Raw genomic sequence first — 7,814 nt, 5'->3', positions numbered from 1 at the left:
GCCTCCCATGTGTATCTTGTCTGCGTTATCATGGTTACTGGACTGCGGGATACCTCGCGGTTATGTCACATTCGTTCTCACTCTCAGGACCACTTAAATGTCAACCAAATCGAAACATTCCTAAGAATTAGTTGTCCAAAATAAGATTGTGAATATTATGATATTTTCACAAGACCGGTTAGACGTTGTTAGATTCGTAAAATCGCTTTTTGACGGTATCCGTAAGATCTTTGAGATGGAATTATAATAATCATAATTGAAAATTTTGTAAAATGTAAAAGATTTTGTAATCGATTAAAATTCTAGATGACGCCTGACCTGTATCGGAAGATAAATCTTCCGGGCGAGAGTCACAGCTGCCAATCACTTATTTTAATGACAATCTTCGTTACTTCTGATGAAGTACCATTTGTAATTATTTTCACATCGCACACTCAAAATAGCAATGATCCTGCACTTGAGATCGTCATAAAATGTCGGGTTATCTTGGTTCTGTCTGAAGTTCTCAGCTTTTAACTTTTTACACCGTCTTAAAACGGGTTTATCAAGTGCGAATTGGGCTGAATTAAGCTACAAATTAGGCTACAATTAGGCCACATATTATCCTAAATAATTTGAATGAGGCTGAATTAGTCTACATATAATAACCTGAGTACCTAAGTAAGGAAGTCTGCTGCTCGTGCCACGGACCTGGATCTAATGAATTATCAGGTACCTTACACTTAATAACTTGAAATTAACTGTCGATTCACCCGTCGTCGAACTGTGAATTCATGAAATTTTTTACATTTTTAGATCAATGTATTTGGTGAATCGTAACGGCTCATTGTCTTGTGACGTAGTTAATTGGGTGACGTTTACACCACACTAAACTAATAAAACTTGTTTAACACTGTGTTACTGAACCTAGTTTTCAGTCACGGCTGTGAAATATTTGCAAAATAATTGTCACCTTTTCCCCTCAATTCCGAACCTTCTGAACAAAATTCTTTCCCGCAATTTCTCCATTTGTAATTTGTACCACGATGTGATATTTCCTATATTAGGTCATTTATTATATTTGGGTCTCTTAACAGGAGCCACTTTTATCAGATTACATACACTGCTGGTATTTAATTAAGCTTGATTAAGTTGATTAAGGACTAATCAAAAGGGGGTATAAAGTCGTTCACCTCACACCCGAAATATTCCCCAAAGTTCCCTGTTTTCCCTCACACCTTTTGTAATCTACATGTGCGCTAATTTCTCCTTTTTATATACCGATCTTTTCTTATCGATCTATAATTCCAGCTAGCATCACACGCCTACTTTTCGGTTAAACACGTGCCGCCGTCCAGCCCTCTGATTGGTTGGTATCAGAGTTTCTGATTGAATGCGGATCAGGGGGCCCACTCGTGATTGGTTACTGTACTCTTCAAAGCCTCTTGATCGGCTGTTTACCTAAATATTTTGTATTGATCGGTTATTACGTACATGCTGCTTTCTGATTGGGTACCAGCTTGAATACTGCGATCTGATTGAGTCGTTATCCCAACTAGAAGGGCGCACTTAAGGTTTGCTCCAATATCATCCGGATATTTTATCCAACCGATGACGCCCGTGGCCGATTATTCAACTCTCGTGCATCGTGAATTTATCAGGCTTCCTGGCACCCAACTTCCAGCTCACTTCCCTCCTTCCAGCAGACAAATCTTCTGCGGCTGCGCTCTTCTGCAGAGGATATCGTTTTTACAGTCTATTTATATTGTGTCTTTAAGAACCTTTTCTTAAAAGTCCAATTCCTTCTACTTTGTTATTTCCATACTTCCTTTGACTTACTTACATTGATATCGCCGTATCACTTATTATTTTACCGAACCTTTAAAATTAAATCTGCCCTGTGATCAAATCATTAGACATTCCATAAGCCCTTAAAAGGTTTTTCGATCGAATTGAGTCCTAGGATTTGCTTAATTTTCGGATATTCTTGGTTCACGGGAACTTCCAAATAGACAGTAGCCTATAATATCAGTATAGCCTATTAGTCTATATTATAGTCTTCCGTTGAAAGATCTGCCGCCCACGTTTAATGCTATTTCTCATCAAGCTAGTTCCATAACTTCAGTTGTATTTGTAAGTCTGTAACCGCAGAACCAGCTTAAATTTACAACATGGAGCAGGTCCTTGTCCCTTAAAGAAGTATTCATAAAAATAACCACATAAATTAACATCGAAAGTGTTGCTGTTAGTGCAGTAACTGAACTTTAATTTTCATTGTTTAATTTCAAGAGAGCTGACTTGTCATTCGCATTTGAATCAGATTACGCTTGTACTGCTTAGTGCTATATTCTCATTTAACTCTCATGGTTTTATTTCTTGCCCCGACATACTTAACACCAATGAAAAAGCAAACTGTGATGGAATGGTACAGAAAAGCTTATTTAAGCTATTCTAAGATCAAACGTGACTCTTTTTCTGAGAATTGTCACTGCTTTTATCCTACCCATCGAACGTGACAAAAGTTAACACGTAAGTGTGACCCACTCATCTGTAAAACTTTCGTTCCGCTATTATATATATATATTTTCACAAGCATGGTGTTGATATTTTAAAAACTTGCACTTTTGGAATTATCACTTCTCTTCTAAACAATTAATGGCTATTTTCGAATTTAGCTGGCAGGTTTCATCATCAATTTACAGCTCTATCATAGTGGACACATTCGACCATGAACTATTTCTGTTTTCAAAAACGGAAATCACCGTTCTGTTTTTCTAAACTTCTCATGAAACTTGTTCATTATTTCATTCACCGTGATGTTAAAAATATCTTTCAATGTAACTTTCAATATTGAAGTCGGCGCCAGAAAAGTTTTCAAAAATTAGTCACTTCCTCTCAGCGTTAATGTACTTTTAATAATGCAATAATTTTCTCGTACTGCGTTCACCTTGTCAATTTTCAGTTGGTTGGTTCGATTGTAATGTGAAGTTAATGCTGGTACCTCCCCCTCAATCCACCTTTTTATTTTGTTTTTAAACAAAATAAAAAGGTGGATTGAGGGGGAGGTACCAGCATTAAAAGGCATTTAAAAGACAAAATTGATTTAAAAATCAATTTTGTCTTTTAAATTATGTTTTCAGTTCAAGCACGTTATGTCTTTAATAAAGACATAACGTGCTTGAACTGAAAACAGACTCTTTATGTTATTGAAAAAATGCATAATATTTTCAATGCCTAGAAATATATGTATTTTAATCTTTCCAATATGCAAGGGCAACTTCTATCAATTTACCATCAGATTTGGCCTATTTTTAGTTTCATCTTTCATTTATTAGAAAATTTTATCGTAACCTTTACTTTTTTTGCGGAATATTCTCACTAGTATCCACGTGACGTCATGGACATATTCATTATTCAAAATTTGCAGGACTTTATCCTTTGGCCCTTAAGTTGGCACTCTTAAAGACAAAGTGAAGTCCCAACTAATTCAGGGGATATCGTGATAAACATTCCAAACTCTGTGCTAGCGAATATCACGTGGGCTACTTACCAAAGCGTGTGATCATGCAGCCTGGTATTCCCGAAAGTTGGACAATTTCCAGCAATATTCACGCTCAATGTAGCCCTGCATGCTTGCAAGCTACAAGTATGTTCACCGTGTAAAGTTGCAAGAATTTGTTAAAAGCTCTTTAGTTCACCAAGTTTTACGTTTCCATCGCGGCTGAAAAATACGCCCGATTTTGGTTGTTACGTTGCAGCCGCCGATTTTGTGATAAATGTACTAATTTTGAAATTCAATCTTTAAAGTTACATTCGACCTTGCTGGTTCTCTCAATAATCATACATTACAAAGTGCTCTGCCTGATTCAAGAGCTACTCTGGGTGTGCTTGCCTCGTTTCAACCTACTTACTTCTTACTACGTTATAATTAAGATGCTCCATTCCAACAAGTGATAGTCTTGATCGTTTAAATGCGTCTTGTATTTTAAAGATACCTTCGATATGTATCTCCGTAATTAAGCTCACCGCAAGAGACATGACAAAGTTTAAAATTATTTAAACCCTTAGAATTTATGTTTTGCTGGAAGATAAGACCCGGGTGTTGTCGACAGTCCCTTGTTCATTAAACTCAAAATCTGCACAATAGTGGAGTCTTATTTTATCGTGGCATTTACAGCGGCGGGAGCATGAAGTTCAAGTTGTAACTCATTTTGGATCCAATATTCATTATTCAAGTTTTAGATGAATAATTATTTGCTCTCTCCAGGACCTGTGGTCAAGGATTGTAATTCAGGAGGTATGTTCTCCACATTCACATCCTGAAGCTCACGCACCATACAGTATCCAATCACAGGCCCGTATTCGCGTAACCAGCCAATGGATGAGCATGTGGTCGCTAGGTCGAGCATGTTTTACTTGAAGTACCTTACCCGGTACCATGTAAACTGCTTGTCAGTGAGCCGTGTCTTTGTTTAGGCTGGTAATACGGGTCGTCACCCGACATGTTGCACAGATATGTTGGACAGCCTTTTCCGCAGAAAGTATTTGAACGCCATGATCTCTGTGAATCTCACTCTTTTTTGTTGTTGACTCGGACTGGTTACAGTTAACTCGTCACTGTTCAGTATTTATTGTGAACTGATACTGCGGCCACCAACTCGAGTGTTTATTACAGTTTACACGGTGTGAGTGTGAGGTCAGAACTTGTATCGGTTGCAGAAACTTGGCAGCGGATTGGAGGGCGGATTGCCAGACAATTTACTTGTTTCTTTGTTTATAGAACCCGTCCCCAATCTCGTATCGGAAATAAATCCATCTCAATTACGGGTGATACCTATATTACCTGCGAGGGTATTTATTAAACAACTAGAGTTCTGTTTTGCCATTTACTTAATAGGTTCTCTCAATCCACTTGTTGGAACACCCTTTTCTGTAGAACTAGAAGCGCTTTGGTACTTTCCGCCTGGGCCGTGATTAACGTCGACTGTAACTCCATCGATTATTCTCAACTTCTCAAATTCTGTCGGACAATGTTTTCACCATCAATATGATTATAACCCTTACGTGTTCCACTGAGTACTGATTTGTTCCAGTTACTACTGTGAGCATGGGTAACAATATTTAAAAAAATCAAAGTTAATTCATCATATTTATCCTATCTTAATCGGATCAGGGTTGGTGAAATGTTACACAGGGCAGTAAATCGTAGAGTCCTGTTGCTAGTTGGATTTTAGGATAGTAGGGCTCATCCAGACAGCATGTCACCGGGCTCCAATCTAAAAATAAAGCAAAATCAGGATTACACCCAGTAGGATTAACACGATCAACTGAGGTTTTTTATTTAGTAGGTCTACAAATCTCGTAATTAGAGAAGCTTCGAGTCATCCTTATCTTGGACGTATAAAATATTGACGGCGAAGTAATTAAGATAATACCCTTTACAAACCCTTCCCGTGAATTGACATTATTCTGCTCCCGAGCCTAACTTTAAGTGATTTGTTGTATACTGTCTTACCCTGTTTTACCGCGTATATTCGGGGTCTTCATTTTTACCCGATATTAATATTGATATTATTTACATTGTTTCTAATGTCAATGATACTTTGACCTTTGGTATCCCAAGGGGATCGCGCGCTTAGTACTGGACGTGACGTTGGGGTGGTGGATCATATTTTCTTCCAAAACACAGTTAATACTTTTGTACTAAGTGGTGGATCTGCTGCTCATTTCCCAGAAAAACAGTTAGTACATGGTACTAAGGGGGGTGTCCAACCCCAAAAAACCCATTTTACCTCAAATTTTTATTTTGGAAATGGTTTTTTTTGGGTTTTTAAAATTTGTTTTTCCTTTTTTTGTAAATTTGTATCTAATTCCACTACATTGAAAACAAAATCCCCACTAATTACTTAATATTGGGTAATTTGCCCATTTCCCAAAAACAGTTAGTAAATGGTACTAAATAGTGGGTCTTAGGTCTCATTTGCCCAAAAACAGTTATCAAATAAGGGTATTATTTATTAAACAGAATGTGATTGATCTTTTGTATAATTTTAAAAAGTCGCCTTTGTTGACTTTTCCACTTGAGAAGGTGCAGTGTTTAATTTATTTTAAAATTTATTTCAACTACTGGTTCTTGAATGATGTGTCATGTAGTAAAACACGCTTCAGTACAGAGGTACAGGTTGTGTCCATGACCATACGAGTCGTATACGTTACACTGAAACAGCTTTATATTCACCAGCAAGCTTTTTTATTACAGCGGGCATGCGCAGCCTGCTACTAAAAAGGCCCAGCATTTTTCAGCCCGCTAACGTGTTATAATCTGTATTTATTTAAGCATAGATATCTCAACTGTTAGTTTTATTGTTTACATTCAATACCGGATCCTTTTAAAACTAAAAAGTCATGTTTAATGAGCTGTTTAAAGCAATTTTTGGGTGGGTATCTTATTTTATATACCAATACACAGTTAGTACCGTGATTTCTCAACAGTTAGTACCGCAAAAGCCGCAAAAGGGGTGGGTGTCTTAATTATTATCCGAAAAAAACAGTTATTACCGCGAAGGGGGTGGGTGAGTCTTTTTGAAAAATTCCAAAATTCCACTTAGTCGACATCACGTACAGAACTTAGTACGTGATCCAGCTCCCCGGGTATCCTTGTCTTCTCGAGAATCGAGAACTCTAAATCAATGATTGGATTTACTTATGATATTTTGCTTCCAAGCAATGTCTCCGGTAGCTTTGAGTCTATAGCCTGGGGTTTAATGTTGGGAGACAATAGACATGTTAGCAGAACAATCTAGGACACTAGTTTTTGCAGCTAAACTACAGTAAAATTGATTAAGATGCTCGGTGAAGCGGATAGATATAAAGCATTTCGTTTATAATTTGATTGACGGTGACCCAGTCCCCAAATATATTCTTGGAAACTTGGTTCTCGGAAACGTGGTCTCCGTTAGGAACAGGAGTCGGGACTGTTCTATTTTTACTTCAAGCTTTGTAAATCGCACTTTGAAGTTTAGTTCACCGTTTATTGCTCTTATAAATTTTCATGTTATTTTTGGACGTCACTGATTAGTGAATATTTATCCAAACTTTGTTATTTTTTCCCAACCCGCCAAAATTAAATGACGCCAGATAGCTGTATATATATAGATACCTACTACCTAGTATTATTACACCCACAACCCACAAAGAGCGATCATCGTATCAAAGAATGATATCGTTTCTGAAGAATTAAGAAAGTGAATTAATCCTTGAAATAAGTATTTCATATTAAATGAATAAAAATAATGCGAAATAATTTGCCGGAAAAATAATGCGAATCGTAGGATAAAAGTGTGATTTACCTGGTAATTTAATATTAGTATCAATGAATTGGTATTTTAGTATTGTTTTATGGGCTTTATTCTATCTTGCCGGGTGATACGTCTATTGAAATGGCGTACCTTGTAGATCTCGTTGTTCTTTCCTTGCTCTCGCGCTCCCTTTATAACGTCATTGTGAACAGTTTTGGTTTTATGACAAATTTATATCTTGAAATAAGTATTTTGTAATTCGCTTTAACCTTATGAACCGTATTTTACTTTAGAGTTTTGAAGCTTGTTATTCTAAATAGGATTGTTCTCATGTTATTTTGCAGCCGGAAAGTAAATCTTTGGGAAACGTTTGATGATTGATCCATAACTTGGGTGACTATCACCTGATTTGATCTCTGAAATTTGCACTGTCAACTTCAAGTCTTGTTTATGTTCGTGATATTTTATTGCATTCTTCGAATTTTTGTAATTACAAGGTTGCTATTTTTTTTCTGGTACAAGGTCTGAGCAGGCCCA

The sequence above is a fragment of the Bolinopsis microptera genome, chromosome 10 (genome assembly GCF_026151205.1).
Source record: "Bolinopsis microptera isolate Bmic1 chromosome 10, MBARI_Bmic_1.0, whole genome shotgun sequence".
Classification (NCBI taxonomy): domain Eukaryota; kingdom Metazoa; phylum Ctenophora; class Tentaculata; order Lobata; family Bolinopsidae; genus Bolinopsis; species Bolinopsis microptera.
This window is presented reverse-complemented; position numbering follows the sequence as displayed.